The sequence below is a fragment of the Gastrolobium bilobum genome, unplaced genomic scaffold (assembly GCF_033153095.1).
Source record: "Gastrolobium bilobum isolate Gb01-03AN ecotype WA unplaced genomic scaffold, APGP_CSIRO_Gbil_v1 utg4504, whole genome shotgun sequence".
Taxonomy (NCBI): domain Eukaryota; kingdom Viridiplantae; phylum Streptophyta; class Magnoliopsida; order Fabales; family Fabaceae; genus Gastrolobium; species Gastrolobium bilobum.
In genome coordinates this window covers 599,767-617,291 of record NW_026899275.1, presented here as the reverse complement: position 1 = coordinate 617,291, position 17,525 = coordinate 599,767, and the positions used below count along the sequence as shown (strand labels likewise).

Genomic DNA, 17,525 nt, shown 5'->3' with positions numbered 1-17,525 from the left:
ATCGTTTGCGACAGAAAATAGTAACGATGATGAAATTAGCGACATAATTTTCATAGCAATTTCGTCACTATACAAGTTTTTTCTAGTAGATATAGGGTTAGGATCCTTTGACACGTTGTCAATCAACGGTTAACATTTATTGAAAATTAATAGTAGTTAATAAGTTTGATTTTCAATAAATAATAACCGTTGATTGACAGAAATGAACGGATAAGATTTGGTGTCAAATTTTAAAATTTCATATCAGTATCAAAGGATCTTGTCCTACATATATATATAAGTATATATATATATATATATATATATATATATATATATATATATATATATATATATGAGTTTACATTTCAGCAGCTGTTGTACGTGCAGCAATCAAGTACTTGCCATATATATACGTGAAAGCATTAAATGCAGAGAATAATAACCATACAAAAGATAAAAGAATTAAATGCGGAAAATCATAACTATACACATGTCGTTGCTGTACGTAAAGCGGGTGTGGGAAATCATAACCATACACATGTCGTTGCTGTACGTAAAGGGACTGCAAAAATAATTTTAGTATATATATATATATATATATATATATATATAGATAGAGAGAGGCAGGATCCTTTGACACCAGTGTCAAATTTAAAGTTTGACACCTCAACTGAGAGCCGTTAGATCAAAAAAGATCAACGGTGTCACATGCTTACAAATCAGAGTCGTTGATCTTTTTTGATCTAACGGCTCTCAGATAAGGTGTCAAACTTTAAATTTGACACCAGTGTCAAATGATCTTGCCTAGGGCTGTGCATGGGTCAGGTCGGGTCAGGTTTTTGTCCGACTCGACCCAACTTGGTTTTTATAGGTCAGGTATTTTGACCCGACCCGCTTTAATTTGATGCAAGTCAGGTCTGACTTGGATTGGATTTTGTTGAACTAGTTCAGAACCAGTTTGGATCTGACCTGACTTGGTTTCTGAGGTGGGTCTGACTTGGTTTCTGAATTGGGTCAAATCTGACCTGACCCGTTTTTGACTTGGTTTTCTCACAAAATTTTGTCGAAATTTTTACGTTGCAAAAGACGAAAATTTCATCACAAAATTATTTTTTCATCGAATTTTTTACAAAAAACAATTTTCTATTGAAATTTAGTTTCCGTCAACAGTTTTGACGAAAATGATTTCTCCCATCAAATGTTTTAAACGAAAACAGAATTTTGTCAAAAAATTTGACGAAATGTTTTTCGTTCAAAATTTCGATGGGAATGTGTTCTGACGAAAATTTTGACGGAAATTACTTCGAGGGAAATGTTTCATTTGAAACTTTCGACGAAATTTATATTCTCTAAAGAACTTTGACAGTATATTTTTTTCGTCAAAATGTTTTTTTTGTCAAAAAAATTTACGAAATTTTTTTATAAAAATGTGTTTCGTTGAAAATTTTGTTGGAAATGTGTTTCACTAAAAATTTTGACGAAAATTTTTTCGTTGAAAACTTTCGCCGAAATTTGAAATATGTAAAGGATTTTGATGACGAAAATGTTTCCGTCGAAAACATTCGCCAAAATTTGAAATCTGTAAAGGATTTTAATGAAATTTTTTGCCGTCAAAATTTTTTGATGACGAAAATATTTCTGTCGATAACTTTCGCCGAAATTTGAAATCTGTAAAGAATTTTGTTGAAATTTTTTGCCATCGATAATTTTCGCCGTCAAAATTTTTTGATGACGAAAATGTTTCCGTCGAAAACTTTCGCCAAAATTTGAAATCTGTAAAAAATTATGATGAAATTTTTTGCCGTTGAAATTTTTGCCGTCAAAATTTTTTGATGAAGAAAATATTTCCGTCGAAAACTTTCGTCGAAATTTGAAATTTGTAAAGAATTTTAATGAAATTTTTTGCCGTCGAAATTTTTTGATGGAAATGTGTTTCGTCCAAATTTTCAATGGAAATTGTTTTGAGGAAAATGTTTCATTTGAAACTTTCGACGAAATTTAGATTCTCTAAAGAATTTAGACAAAATATTTTTTCTGTCAAAATTTCTTATCGAAATACTTTTGTCAAAAAATTTTACGAATTTTTTTTACAAAAATGTGTTTTGTTGAAAATTTTGATGGATATATTCTTTATCAAAAAACTTTACGAAAATATTTAGTCGAAAATTTTTGATAGAAATGTGTTTCGCTAAAAATTTCGATGAAATTTTTTTTTGTCAAAAAGTTTAACGAAAATGTTTCCGTCGAAAACTTTCGCCGAAATTTGAAATCTGTAAAAATTTTGATGAAATTTTTTTCCGTCAAAGAATTTCGATGAAAATGTGTTTCGTCGAAAGTTTTTATGAATATATTTTTTTGTGAAATATTTTGACGAAATTTAGATTCCGTAAAAAAATTTGACAAAAAAAATATTCCGTCAAATTTTTTTACCGATATGTTTTTAGTCACAAATTTTGATGAAAATATTTTTCGCCAAAAATTTTTGCGAAAATTTTTATGAAAATATTTTCCATAAAAAGTTTTGACGTAATTGTTTTACGTTAAAACTTTTCTTTTAATGTAATTGTGATTTTTTTTTTACATAATGGGTATGGGTCAAGTTTTGGGTCAGTGGGTCAATATTAAAACGAGTCAGGTCTAAAACTGACCCAAATAAAAGTGGGTCAGTATTTAAACCAGTTCAAAAAATATGGGTATTTGTGGGTCGGGTCAAGGTCGGATCAAGGGCAGGGCAAGTGAACCAGTTTTTTTGCACACCCCTAATCTTGCCTCATATATATATATATATATATATATATATATATATATATATATATATATATATATATATATATATACACACACATTTGTGCGTCTCTGTTTGTGTGTAGATATATTCCTGTAATATAGTTTTTAAGACGCAATATTTAAGGGTAAACTGTTCATAACCATGTGCAAATAATAAGCTTCCATGTGGAACTTTTTGTAAATGGGGAGCCATTTAACGTGGGCCAAGAATTCATGTGTCTATTTGAATTTAATTTTTCTTTTTTTAAAAAATAAGTTTTGAATACAAATTTTGAAATTTAATTTTAAAAATAAGAGAAAAATAAAATTTATTCGGATATAATCGAATTTAAAATTATAAATAATTTTTTTTTACTAAAAAAATTATAACAATTGTATTTATTTATAACAATATTAATAATATAAATTCAAAATTATAATATTATCTTCGCAAATTTATTTAGAATTGACAAGAAATTGAATTTATATAATTATCAAAGTGCCATTAATAAATCATCATAATTAAAAGTTATCAGTATAAATACGCAAATGTTTTGCACACTGTTTTTAAAATAATCTGATATTAAGCATATATTTTTAAGTAAATTTTGGGTCTGCAATATGTGTATATATTTATCACAAACTCTTATTAATTACTTGCTTATATAGGATGTTTTTGTTTTATATTGATCTCTAAATTAAAGTTGCTGTTTTATTAGATCCAATATTATGTTCCATCTTCATTAAGGTTGTTGATATATCGTCTATGAAGTAATGACTACATTTCATTCGGATCCATAAGTAAGAACTGCAATGAGCCTCAAAATTATGAAAAGAAAAATGGGAGGAAAGCTGCATAGATTATAATGGCATTAGCAAGGGCGAAAGATAAAGAAAATGATCGGAAGGGTAAGTAACCTAAGGAAGAGCTAAGCTGGACGATCCCCTTGAATTTTGCCGATTCTGGATTGATTTCTAAATTAGTTGCTAAAATCCTTGAGAAGAGTGAACAAACAAATCCATTGAGCCCTTAAGCTCCTTTTTAAACTGCAAAACTTAGAAGCTATAAAAAACTTAGTAAAGCCATTAATCTTGTTGCGCGGGTCTCGATAATTGACCCCTTTTAAAAAACATTAGCTCTTATTGGGTGTAGAGTCGGCAAAACGTGCTCGGTTCGGCGGGCCAACCCGTCTTATTGGCTAAACGGGACGGGACGGGTTGAGTTTTTCAACCCATCTCAAAAGTGGGGCGGGGTGGAGCACGCTCATTTTTTAGCGTGTTGATGGCAGACATAGGCAGGCCGAGACGGGTCAGTATAAAATAGGCTCGGGCTGGCGGGTCAACCCGCCAAACGGGGCGGGGCGAGCTCAATTTTTTAGCCCACTTTCAAAAGCGGAGCGGGGCAGGCTGACTCATTTTTTGGTGGGTTGATGGCGGGGCAGAGCGGGACGGAGCGCCCACTTTGCCACCTCTACTTGTGAGCGTATATTTTGTACGTAGTATGTACTATATTCTTAAAAATTAAAAAAAAAGTGAAACTTAAATGACCATAATCATAAAATAGTGAATAAAAAAAAAGTTAATTATATTATTTTTTTAAAATTTAAAGAAAAATGTACTATATTTAGTATTATAACTGGAGTATCCAATCTTCAGTATGACAAGAGTATGGAAGATATTTTCAGCCGTTGAAATGCGATCAGAAAAAATTAGAGGGACTGAAAAATATTTAACGATTCGAAGCTCGATTTTCTAGGAGTGTCCATATATATAAATGGAATAAGTTATTCAATCTATTTTTTTATTCTGTTTATTTTTGTTTATCATTCTGTAAGATCATTAGATCAGAATCTTAATTAATATTTATCTTTCTCTCTCCTCTTATCTAACGACTCTCAGATAAGATTAAGGAAACATAAAATTCAGTGTTATTAAAATCAGCTTTATCTCGCTGGTTGAATTGGAAACCAGATCACAGATCAGTTCGATTCAGTTACTTAACTACTGGCCATGTATGCAATCGGGGTAAGAAGCAGGGTAAGAAGCACTGAATTGGTCAAAAATTAGATTCAACCGGTACCAACTCAATATCAATTTTTTGGTTGACTCAAGTTTTGAAAATTGTGACAAAATATTCCACCATAATTAAATTACTAGAAAACCACTAAGCCAAATTATTTCAATTATCATATTATTCCATTTATATATTCATTAAATATTTTTACATAAATTTAATTTAAACAGTTCAATTAATAATTCACTAATTGAACCAATGACAAATTGATCCAATATTCCTATTGAGTCGATAATAAATTCGGATTTAATAACATGGATAAAATAAGTGGGTCTCAAAAATTAAAGTTAGTGAGGCTCGATTGCTATCTTATTTATCAAATACATTTATGTTGCACGCAAAGGTTAACCGGTTCATTTAACGTGTCCAAAATATCCCAAACCCCCTTTCATAGAAGAATGTGGCCCTCTCGATCTTCTTCAAAATATTGCAATTAATTTGGGCTAGCAAAACAGTTAATGGGCTTAGGGCCACAAAATCACCACACTAGGATTTAGCATCTAATGGTGCGTCCAACATATCAATGAGTTTTATATTTTGTTTTGAATGTGTGTATTTATTGGACATCTTTAAGGTGATTTAATGAGCGTAAAAATGATCAATAAAAAACGAATGGCTTGGGTTAGTTAATTGTAGTCTTCATATAAACTTTTTGGGTTTGGGAGTTCACCAAAAAATTAATATATTATTTTTATAAGGAGGATTAAAGCTATTTTTCATTGGAATGTAATACATGAAAAATAATTTTGATTAAAATTAATTAAAAAATTGATTTACATGTTAAAATTAAGATGATCAACTTACACCGGCTATGTAGCACCGACACTGACACGGGACACGTGACACGATACGACACGACACTCCGACACGTTAATTCTAAAAAATGTTAGATTTCGACACGTTAGGACACGTTTTGATATTAAATAATATTTTTAATTTATGTAGTGTATATTATATTTAATATTCAATAATTTAATAAAAAAATAAAACTAAACTTATAATATTCATCAATTTTGCAAAGAAACATAAGATATCTCATATTTATATTAAACTCAATAAAATGGTAATCATAATCCAACGAATCTAATAGTTGAAACTAAAAACTTAACGTAACGCAACCTTTGAACTTTTTCTGAATTTCTATAACGCATATTGAAGTGTCGGGGAGTGTCGGAGTGTCGGAGAGTGTCGGGAAGTGTCGGACATGACACGCCAAAGTTATTGAAGTGTCGGTGCTTCCTAGTACACCGGTATAAGAATAATAAATTTTGCACTTAATTTTAACCGTTAATTTTCGTCTATAAAACAATTGCAATTGATTGAGTTTTTTCAATAATTAATTATTAATTCTAAATAAGTGTCACAACCGGATCGCGACGTGACGGTGAAAGAAATTGAAGGTTTAAAAACAATGGAGTCGCCAACAAAGTTTATTTGAGAAAACATTGGAAAAACCCTTTTGTTTGAGAAGACTGGTCTTTGATAAAAGAAATTGGATTCGAGAGTCGATTACGAGTAGGGAAGATATTAACACCCTACACCGTCCGTTTTAAAAAACGGTTACCTTATATTAATTGTTCAAATTATTGAAAAAAATTAAATATTTATTTCACCCCGAGAAATTAAACAGAATTGATTAAAGAAAAAAAGAATTAATTTTGAAAATTTATTTTTGTGCTTGACGGGAAGGGTCCCGCTCCGACGTATCCCTCGGTACAATAGGAAACTCAAAGCTACGTCGTTCTGTAAAAAAATATTTGTGGGTTTGTTGATTTTATTTTTTTGAAAATAACTTTTAGAAAAGCTTACTAATTTATGAAAAGGAATCCATCGTTGCTCAGAATTTAAAGTACACATCTACACATAAATTCTTACGAAGATTACAATACTTGAGGATGAAAGACCATACATCAACGTCGTATATCACTGCTAGGATATTTTAGAAAATATCTATTGGCATGGATAGATAAATTTTATTTTCTTTGAATCTTAAGAGAAAATATTTTATTTAGAAAATGAATCCACATTTGCATCGGATATAAGATAGCATAGCTATACGTGTACCCATATAATAAGTACAACATTTGAGGATGGAGGACCATACATCAACGTTGTAAATCATTGCGTGAATAAAAAAACAAAGTTTAAAAGTTCAATCTTTGTAAAAAAAATTATAATTTTTTTATGATAAGATAATCGATCACATAATCCTAAATTATACAAGATAAAAAAGAAATTCATGAAGGCAACCCACCAATAAAAATACTGGAAATATATATTATATTTGATTTTTAATTTCTTTTAAACAATATCTTAACTATTCTACTAGCAAATACATAAAGTGTAGAATGACCATGCATATAAGGAAGATAAGTGTAAAACATAAAACTAAAATGGATGTATTTCCAAAAAAAAAAAAAAACTAAAATGGATGCAAAAAACAACGCCCAATGTTTTCTTTTTTATCCTTTTTTTTAAATTTTCTGCATTATTTATTTTATTTTATTATAACTAGTTTTATCCTTTTTATATTTTTTAAAATCATTTGACCACAACAAAAAAAAAAAACTTATTTTTTTAGGGGACGTTTGGTACAGGAGAGAAAAAATTTTGTCCGGAAATCTCGATTTTTAAAAATATGATTTTTACATTCAGTTTACGATAATATTTTAAAATTAAAAATTTAAAAAAATTTAATTTTCCAAAAATACTGAAGAATACAGCGTAGCAAACGAGCAAGAAACAAATCCTTCATCCCATGGTTAATCGGCTTAACTTTCTTGATCCAATAAAATACTCCATATTGGCCAAATCTGAAATTTCATTTTGTGAAACCCTAAAACATATACTAGTGGCAGAGAGAGTTAGCGGCTCACCTGCAACAAAACGATGGAGAAATACGACGGCATGTGTAGCGGTGATGTAGTGAGCGTGGCTTGGGCGGTGGCGCGAGGTGGTGTGCGTGGAGGAGCGCTGGTGGAGCCTGCGGTGGTCCGGCGGTGACACACGGTGGTGCTCTGATGGTCTAGCGGCGGTGGTCAACGACGGTGACTACACAAGCCCGACGAGCTTCATGGTATGATAACGGTGTTGCTATGGTTATGGTTCAACGATTGCTATTGATTTTTTTTTTTTTTTTTTGGTGTGTTTTGGGTTTGAAGGTGAATGGGGTTTTTCTCCTATTTTCTCTCCTTTGTATTTGAGATTTTTTTTGTAACCAGAAGCTCCAAAAAAAAAGGTCCATTTGTGTTCTGCGTTTATGGTTTTTATAGATGAAGAAAAGGAATAGATTTCTTGATGTTATATGGTGGGTAATAGGTAAAAATATATTCTTTGATGTATTGGAAGAGTACCATATTCAAAAACATCTCTTCAGCCTCCTATTTTTTGTTTCTGTTTTCCCTATTCTCACACGTGAACATGATTTGCTTGTAATAGTGGCCAACCTCCATTGCAGAAGATACATCAGTGCTTTTTTTTACCCTTTTTTTTAATTAAATTTTCTGGACAAAATATGGTGTCTACAGCGGCCTCTCTTTACTTGTTTCTTACTAGATAATATGAATAACTAAGTTTTTCGTATTATCATGTAAGGAAAAATTAAAGACGTGAACTCCAATTTTGTCCTAGGAGAGGTAGATCCGTCTTGACAGAAATTTAAAGGTACGGGGGAATAGAGCCAACTTGATGGAAATTTCAAGTTGCGGGAGAATGGACCCGACTTGACAAAAATTTAAAGATACGAGAGAATGGACCCGTCTTGACAAAAATTTAAGGTGCAAGAGAGTGGACACGTCTTGACAAAAATTTAAAGGTACGGGGGAATAGACCCAACTTAATGGAAATTTCAAGTTGCGGGAGAATGGACCCGACTTGACAAAAATTTAAAAATACGGGAGAATGGACTCAACTTGACGAAAATTTAAAGATACAGGGGAATGGACCCGTCTTGACAGAAATTTAAGGTGCGGGAGAGTGGACCTGTCTTGACAGAAATTTAAAGGTACGGAGGAATGGACCCAACTTAATGGAAATTTCAAGTTGCGGGAGAATGGAGCCGACATGACGAAAATTTAAAATACAGGGGAAGGGACCCGTCTTGACAGAAATTTAAGGTGCGGGAGAATGGACTCGACTTGACAAAGATTTAAAAGAGCGGGAGAGTGGACTCGGCTTGACAAAGATTTAAAGGAGCAGAGGAGTGAACCCGACTTAAACATGAGAAATAAATGAGTGCGAGACAGGGATCTCGGCTTGGGGGATACATATTGCACAGAATCCAAGATAGTATGACTATACGAGAACTCTTACGTATCACATAACACTTGAGGATGGCAAGCCATACAATCAACGTTATGGATCGTTGCATGGATTAATTTGAGTTATGGATGCCTGAAATGTGAGGATAATTAATCAATTAAGGGGCAGGGGCCCCGACTTGAGCATGAGTGAGTGCGAGATATGGATCTCGGCTTGAGCTAATGTGAGTGTGAATGCCCGAAAAGTAAACACCCACGGTCTCGGTCCTTTGAAATTGCAGTCTGACATCAATTACTTGTCGTGCCATGCCTTTTGGAGATTTGTCATGTTTATCATGATCTTTTGAAGCAATTATGCTCATATGATATCATCACATATTTCATATTTCATATTTCAGTATAGACTTATCATAAAAAATGCATATGCAAACGAAAATAGAATAGAGGAACGAAGAAATTGTTATAAATATTGTGTGGAAAAAGCAAAGATACAAAGGAGCTATATGAGAGAATAAAGAGACAAAAATTCAAAAAAAAGGTAATGGTAAAAGAAAGGGTTGCAACTCATCTGGTGATGCTCATCCTAATGACCAATGCTAACTTCCCATGCTTATCATCTTGAACATGCCTTAATCAACTTCCATGGATATCATTTGCCTTAATCTTTGTGCCTCAAATGTATGATTTGCCCCAATTCGCTGGAAACCCCTAGATGCTAGCTCAATGCATTAAGTGTGGTCTTCATTTATTTTTGACCTTAACTTTTGCCTAAGTTGCTTTTTCGAGTTTTCAACCTACCAAGTCGCTCTAATTTTTGCCTAGGCCTCCTTTTCAGGTTTTCAACCTAGCGAGCAATTTCTTCTTCTTTATTTTCTTTTTTTTTTCTTTTTTTTTTAAAGCATAATACTTCCTGACTGCATCTGAATTGACCGGAAGTGGTAGATCTTCACCGTCCATCTTTGTGAGTATTAGGGCTCCTCTAGAGAAAGCTTTCTTCACAACATAAGGCCCTTGATAATTGGTAGTCCACTTTCCTCGGTGATCCTTTTGAATGGGAAGAATCTTTTTGAGCATTAAATCTCCTTCTTAGAATTGTCGAGGTCGTACTTTCTTCTCATAAGCTTTCTTCATCCTCTTTTGATACAATTGGCCATGACAAAGAGCATTTAATCTTTTTCCTTCAATAAGATTCAATTGATCAAGTCGAGATTGGAACCACTCTGCTTCCTCCAATTCTGTCTCCATCAGGACTCTCAACGAGGGAATCTCCACTTCAATAGGAAGAACTGCTTCCATTTCGTATACCAAAGAGAATGGGGTGGCACCTGTTGAGGTACGAATGGAGGAGCGATATCCGTGCAAGGCAAAAGGAAGCATTTCACTCCAGTCCCTGTATGTTATCACCATCTTTTGAATGATCTTCTTGATCTTCTTGTTTTCTGCTTCAGCTGCTGCATTCATCTTCGGTCGATATGGGGAAGAGTTATGATGTTGGATCTTGAAGCTCTCACATAATTCCTTCATCATCATGTTATTCAAGTTAGTTGCTGTTGCGACTCGGCAAGTGCACCGGTCGTAAAGTAATAAAGTGTACCGGAGTACGAGATCGTTCTCACGAGGATCAGATTTTCAAGCACTAGTTCACTAATCGCGTTTTAGTTGGACAATCAAGAATTGAATTTGAGGGAATTGTAGTTGAAGAATTCAAAATTAAAAACAAGCAATGACATGCAATTAAAAATTCATAATTAAAAAGACAATTGAAAAGATGATTGATTAATTAAGAATGTAAAAACAAGCGTAGTTAGGGTTTCAACTTCCTCTAATCTCCTCAGTATGTTATGAATTAAACTGCCAAGAAATCGTTCAATTCTTTCTAAGTTAATTAGGGCTCAATTCCTTGTTACCCTAAATCTATGTGATCTAAAAGAACCCTAGTTCCCTGGTTATTCCCCAAGATTTCACAATTATCCTATGTCTATCCCTAGATCACAAGGATTGTGATAAATTTATCAAGTCGGAGTTCATGCACCAACATCCCTATTGTCATACAATTCCCCTAAATCAATCTATAAGGAGCAAACTCATAGAAAGCATTAAAAACAGATAAATTTATTCAATTATAAAAAGAAAAGAATTCGGAGACAATTTAATTCATAAACATAAAGATTCAATTGGATTCCATCTACCCCTAATTATATAAAAGTTTAGCCTAGTGATGCTCACCGGCAAGTGTACCGATCGCACAAGTAATATAATGAGTAAGTAAAGTATCGTCTCCACAGGGATTGTAAACCAAGTACCACAATAACCAGTCCCCTTAAGTTGGAAAACTCAGTTATTTTTGGAAAATAGTGAATTGATGGTAAAATAAAGACATAAATTTAAAATATAAAATTTTCAATTTAATAAGCAGTGGTAAAAATAAAACTGGATTTTTGAGAGAATAATAAAAAACATTGCAGCTAAGGTACACGCACCATATGATCCCCACTTTAAACTTTGGATTGATTGACAACGTTTATTCAATTTAATAACTCAGACAAATTATCATCTCAAATAATTAGTTAAATCCCAATCCCTTGGCAATCTAACCCTTTAATTCAATTGGAATCCTAATCCCTTAGCAACCCCGCATGAAATTAAGCATTAATCACGATAAATCAAACGACTGCAACTCACACAAGTCTATCCCTAGAGCATGCATAAATTGTTACCTTACCCTCTTTCAGAATCAAAAACCCCAATATTCCTATTGCGATCCCTAATTCCCGAATCATTATCTCCTATTAGGTTGATCAAGTCTAACAGAAGTAATATCAATACGCACAGCGTAAAAATAAAATATATTAAAATAAACGAGCGAAAATAATCAATCTAGCGTAAAAAAGGTTCATATAGGGTTTGTGACCCTAACTACAATAAAAGAAATTAGCCATCCATAGACATAGCTGACATAAAATCATAAAAGATGAAGATGAAAGAATGTAATTACAATGAGAAACTAAGAACAATCCTCTGCTCTTCTCTTCCTTCACGAATCCTTGTTCTGCTCCGTCGTCAAAAAGTAACCTAAAGAACCCTCGCAGTGTCCTTTTAAGTTCGAAATTGTCTCCACACTGAAATCCGCGCGGGTAGCGCCATTCTGGTGCGGGTCTAGTGCCAACATCTTAGCCTTTGTTGGTTTCTCACGCGGGTAGCGCCACTTTCCTTTTTTAATTTTTCTCAATTTTCCTATTTCTTCTTGCTTAAACTTGCAAAAATGATATAAAAGATAAAAAATAAACTGAAATAGTAAAACTAACTAATAAAAGTAATTAATATACAAGAAATGCTCTTTTATGACTGATTTCTTATTATTTTTGGCTTGGAAAACATCACATACCAGAGGCACATCAAATCATTCCCAGATTTAAACGTTGTTGTCCCTAGCAACGAACAAGATTCAATCCAGGAAATAAACAATCATTCTAGCATAACAATACATAGACACTCTCAGACACAATATACTAAGCATGACTGATCCAACATCACAAAATTCCAACAATATCATCAGCTTCTTAAATATGCAAGTCTACATTGATTACCCTTCACAAAGATAAATAATATTCACTCAACACTCAGTGTTTAGGGTATCATGAGCACTCACTCCAACACAGCTATAACACTACCATAAGCTTGATTATATTCTCAAAATTCTCAAAAATGAAGAATCAGACACATGCACCAGTCGATCAAAAGGACTTCACAGGTTGTATCTTGGTCTGGTTAAAAGGGTAGGAATATATGGATAGCAGCTCAAAACAACAATGAGATTGAAAAACTGATACTCTTACAATTTAGCACATTCAATTCAATGGTCTTGCTCCACTAACATTCCCACAGAATTTCGAAAATTAAATCCTTTCAGCCACCTTTTATGCATAAATATATATATATATATATGTATGTATATGTATATGTATATATATATATATATATTTCTTTTTTTTCTTTTATATATAAATATATATAAATATTTTTCACAACCCCTTATCACTTAACCTTTGTGGAGCTTACCTCAATTTCTTTATTTATTTTCAACACATCAGTAATTCAATCTCAATCAGGGTAAGTCACATGGATATAAGCTAAGCCATTAATCAGGTCAACAGGTCATTTATCAACAACATAAGCTCAGGCTCAAGGGGCTAACAATGGAAAAATTTCGTAAAGGTGGGCTATTTTGGCCATAGGCTAATAAGAACAAAATGCCTTAATCATCTCAACCAATGCATGCATCACAGAGAAACAAATCAAGTTCTAGAATGTTACAACAGTGAAGTCTCTCAACAAGAAATTTCAGTGTTTAGTTCAAACCTCACAAGTTGTGGTATCAACATAGACTTATGAAAATTAACCTCAGACATTATTAGAATTTCACAACATCCATTCAGACAAACGAGCAATCATGTAATCCAATTATACCTATGCAATGTTATACCAGAATGTCACACAAACATGCTTCCTAAGATTCAATCCAGCAAGTTAACTAGGTAAGCACATTTAAACCTAAGAATTGCTTCAGAAATGTATTTCCATTTTTTTTTAAAAAAAATAAAATATAAGAGCAACACAAACTAACAATTAACTAAAAATAAAATGTAAAGAGTTTAGAATATCTCCCCTGATAGAAAAGATTGCAGTTCCAGAGTGCTTCCCAATGCCTACCATTCCCAGATTTAAAGAATTGTTGTCCCCAACAATAATTAAACCCAAAGATTAGCAAAATATCTGCACCATGGAACAAACAGCAGTATATAGAATAAACTATAATCCGCACAAGAAAAACATCAGAATGTATGGGACATAAACAAACCACATCATCTAGATGACCCTAACATCAACCTATGGTCATAATAAAAAACAGCAAAAGTTCTGAAAAGATAAACTAAAATAAAGCAAATAAAACAATCTCCAGCAACAAGGAGATATAATCAATCCTCCATGTCATCTCTCTCAGCAGCATGGGATGACTCAGCAAATGGAGGAACTGATGGCACTGGACGCATCGGTGCATGAGCAGCATCAGGTACTGAGTAATATGGAGTTAGGGGCACAAACGGATACTGTGGCCGGAATGATGCATAATCAACGCCCCCAGCCTGAGCTAATCCCTCAAGGATGCGAGTCTGATAACTGTGATGAATGGACATGAATTCCATTTGTGCCTGCATGCGCAAGTAACTCGGTGAATCCTCATAAACTAGCTCATGTGGTGGATGAGATACCCAAAAGGATGATGAAGAGGAGGCAGCAACCGGTGGAATCTCAGTAGCACGGGGTGGAAGAGGTACTCGGGATGCTCTAGGAGATGCAGGAACATTTAGCCCTATAGTGCCAGCCTTTACCACTAGCTCATGATCAACCTTTTGACACATATTGATATAAGTCTGATGATTCATAATAGGATCAGGAGCAATATCTAAATCCTCATCGTCAAAAATCGCCAATCCCGCCTGGACACACAAATAAGATATCAAAGAAGCATGTGCTAGGAGGTGCTCCCTCCTGCTATCCCGTACCATATTGCAAATACGGTCAGATAAAATAGCTGATATATTCAACCTCTCTTCCCCAGTCAGAATATATAATAGGTGAGCCCGCTCCATATTAACATCAGTGAGATTAGAAGAAGCAAGAATATTAGAATTCACAAACTGATGCCAAAACCTAGCCTCACCAGTCAACTCTTTCACCAGTAGCTTATCAGGAACATTAGCGGACTTAAGCTTCCATTTAGAATATGGAGTAGTGATCCCTCTCCTAATCATATCAGCAAGCATAGGCATCTCCTCTCTATACATCAGTCCCCCGACTGTTGGCATCATCCTGTTGAACAGGTCAACATACTCACAAGGACCAGCAACAGGATCATAGCTAGTCTGTAAGAATCTTTCAATAGCCTCAGCATAAAATGATACATCAATCCCTCTGACTCGGGATATCCTGGTGTGATCCAAGTCTTCCAGATTAGCATTAGCACAAAACTCCTTAATAATAACACTAGAAGCAGGCTCAGCATAGGTTACCAGAACTTCCCATCGCCTTCTTCTGATAGTCCTTATGATGGGATTATCCTCATGCATGCTTAAACAAATATTTCTTTCCTTGGTGAAATTCTTACAAGCATATTTGTCAAAATACCTTTCTTGGGCCTCCGCAGAAACAAACCGGAAAGCGTCAAAAGATGGAGAAGCAGAAGTCTTAGCCCTCTTGGTACCACCAGTTTTTTTCTTATACTTTCCAGTTTGGGAGCCCTGAAAATCAGAAAAGTTTCCCAATACACAGAGCATGACAACAAAGCACTTAGATCACCAGCAAACTAACAGGAAATATATAACAAACCACCATTTCCAGATTTGATTCCAATTATATCTCAAGAATAAAAACAGAATAAACTAACAGTTGGAATCAAATACAAAAAATAGAATGTCAATTCAGCTTAGCATACAAGAAGTGCAAGAAAAATCAGTAACTAACTAGAAACAAAAATTAACTAATACTAACTAACTAATTAAAATAATAATAATAATAATAAAACAATTAACCAAATAACTAATCAGAAAAATAATTAAAAAGAAATAAATACTAACTAATCATAACACTAATAAAAAGAAGAAATAAAACTTACCCGTGAAGCCATTTGCAGAAAAAGAACACTGAGAGTTGAAAGAACAAAGAAAAAGAGAAAATTGGGAGAGATAGAGAGAAAAACTGAATGCAAAATAGGGAGGGGGGAAATTCACCTTAAATTGGACCAGCGCGAAAGTTGCGCGGATTCCAGCGCTGGTCACGCGGCTTTTTTTTTTCTACTTGGCGCGGTTTGCGCCATACTGGCGCGGATGTCGCGCCGATTCTCTTTTTGTCTTTTTTTTTCAGTTTTTCGGCGCTGCAACAACGCCATTTTTTTTAAGAGAAAATAACTCTACATTGGGTTGCCTCCCAATGAGCGCTTGTTTAACGTCACGAGCCTGACATTTACCTCTTTCAAGTATTGTTTTCTCTGAGAGACAAAGCCTCAGTGTCTCTTCGCACAGGTCCTCCTTGATAAAACTTGAGTCTGGCTCCATTGACTTTGAAAGGTCTATCATCATCCAAAGGAGATATCTCAACTGATCCATAAGGAAATACATTCTTCACCACAAACGGACCAGCCCACCTAGACTTGAGCTTGCCTGGAAACAGTCTCAGACGAGAATTGTACAGTAACATTTGTTGGCCTGACTCAAATTCCTTAGGACTTATCTTTTTATCATGCCACTTCTTGGTCTTTTCTTTATAAGCTCGGGCACTCTCATATGCAGCTAATCGAAACTCATCCAGCTCATTCAGCTGCAGCAATCTTTTCTGAAGAGCTTTCGTTGGTTCGAAATTCAAGAATTTAGTGGCCCATAAAGCCTTATGTTCCAGCTCCACAGGCAAATGACAAGACTTACCATATACCAATTTATAAGGAGACATACCTATTGGAGTCTTGAATGCAGTTCTATACGCCCACAGCGCATCATCGAGCTTGCCTGCCCAGTCCTTCAAGGAATTCCCAACAGTCTTCTCAAGGATTCTCTTCAACTCTCTGTTGGACACTTCAACTTGTTCACTGGTTTGAGGATGGTAAGGTGTAGCGACCCTATGATTCACTCCATACTTCGCAAGTAAACTATTAAACTGCTTATTGCAAAAGTGTGTCCCCCCATAACTGATAATGGCTTTAGGAACACCAAATCTAGTGAAAATGTTCTACCTCAGAAAGTTCACCACAACTTTAGCATCATTGGTGGGAAGAGCAACAGCCTCAACCCACTTAGACATATAATCTACAGCCACCAAGATATATTGGTTGGAATAAGATGAGGGAAATGGCCCCATAAAATCTATTCCTCACACATTGAAAAGTTCTACCTCCAATATGTTATTCAGAGGCATCTCATCCTTGTGGGAAATGTTTCCAGCTCTTTGACACTTATCACACTTCTCAACATAATCCCTAGCATCTTTAAACAATGTAGGCCAATAATAATCACTCTATAAAAAATTTTGAGCAGTTCTATTACCTCCAAAGTGTCCTCCGTAGTCTGATGCATGGCAATGCCACAGAATCTCATGCACGTCAAACTCTGGTACACACCTTCGTATGATTCCATCAGCACATTGGAAATACAAATAGGGGTCTTCCCAATGAAATCTCCTTGCATCCCGTAGAAACTTTTTCTGTTATTGCCTAGTAAGGTTAGGAGGCAACTCTCTTATCACCTTGTAGTTAGCAATGTCCGCAAACCAAGGAGGCACAAAAATAGCCATCACTCTCTCATCAGGGAAGGTGTCATTTATTTCTTTTTCAGAACTATCTTGCAATTCCTTCTCCTGAATTCTTGACAAATGATCTGCCACATTGTTTTCTACAC

The 17,525-nt window shown here is 34.3% G+C and overlaps 1 pseudogene; it reads right to left on the bottom strand.

Annotated features, from left to right (window-relative positions):
• Nucleotides 1–3,735: 3,735 nt before the first annotated feature.
• Nucleotides 3,736–16,989, bottom strand: LOC133289120 (uncharacterized; annotated as a pseudogene).
• Nucleotides 16,990–17,525: the final 536 nt, after the last annotated feature.